At 43.7% G+C, this 1,192-nt stretch overlaps 1 long non-coding RNA gene across 1 annotated transcript in view; it reads left to right on the forward strand.

Annotated features, from left to right (window-relative positions):
* Positions 1-669: 669 nt before the first annotated feature.
* LOC140327367 (uncharacterized) overlaps positions 670-1,192 on the forward strand; it is a 41,984-nt gene continuing 41,461 nt past the window's right edge. The window contains exon 1 of the long non-coding RNA XR_011920037.1: positions 670-728. This is a non-coding gene — a long non-coding RNA (uncharacterized lncRNA). The remainder of the gene's footprint in view (positions 729-1,192) is intronic.

Below are 1,192 nucleotides of genomic sequence, written 5' to 3' on the forward strand. Positions count from 1 at the left end.
CACACACATCCTGCACCCCATACCCCCGTGTATAGTGTTTCCTGATGATACAAGGTGAGGAGTTTATCTGACCATACACAATGACTATCAAGCTGTGACATGAGTCCAGGCTGTGGTTCCATGTTTCTACACACTGCCCACCCCTTCATGGTATTCATCCTGTTTAATCCCACACAGCTCACACAATCTCCTACCAGGGCTGCAGTTTGTGCTGGGGGAGGATGAGAGGGCCTGGCTGCTACCACACTCTCCTCCTCACTTCTGTCCTATCTCAGCCTTTCTGTAGGCCTCACCTGTGCAGCTCAGCTGACAGCTCCAGACACTAAGAGAAACTAAACCAGCCAGGGGAAGTGATGTAATGATCACATGACAGGAAGTAAATGGTGCTGGGTGGCCATCTTTGGTAATGGAGCTCTGCCCTTACTAAGTATGGTAATTCCTAATACATTTTATGGTGTTATGAAGAGTACAAACACATACACACAGTGCTCCCATGCCGCCCCCTAGTGGCCATGACAGCCAGGTCCACCGATGAGAAATCAGGCCTTGTGTACACATCTACCCCTCCACCACTCACCTCTCCACAGAACCTAACATCTGGGGGAGGGAATGCTAGACAGTGTCACATGACTGACACTGCTGACTCTGATTGGCTGACACCACATCCAAGATGGCGGCACCCAGCAGTGTCAGGGCTTTGAATGTCTACACAAGAGGGAATTTTACAGGTAAATAAAAGAAATAAATGCTGATATATCATGGAAAGAGTTTTATAAAGTGAATGGAGGGATGACAGGGACTCATTATGTGTCATTATAGGTAAATCATGGCTATTGTCCCATCATTGAAATCACTGAGGGGAAGCATGATGAAGGGGGTCTGACAGCTTTTATTACAATTCTGTGATTTCCTTATGTCAATGGATTTGGTTCCAATGATAAATCAGGAGAAATCTCTGTAATGGGGACACATGGAGCAATAATACCATTAGAGCCTCTGTCAGACATTGATAATAATAATATTGTATTCTGATGACTGTATATGTAATATATTTATTTTTATAGTTTTCTTCTTTCTGTGTACTAAAAGTGACAACAATAACACAGTGTCTGGGAACAGATAACAGGAAACTTTATTCCCCAAAGTGTAACGTGAAATGATCAATGTACAAGTTTTGTGAAATGATCATCTC

The sequence above is a fragment of the Pyxicephalus adspersus genome, chromosome 3 (genome assembly GCF_032062135.1).
Source record: "Pyxicephalus adspersus chromosome 3, UCB_Pads_2.0, whole genome shotgun sequence".
Lineage (NCBI taxonomy): Eukaryota > Metazoa > Chordata > Amphibia > Anura > Pyxicephalidae > Pyxicephalus > Pyxicephalus adspersus.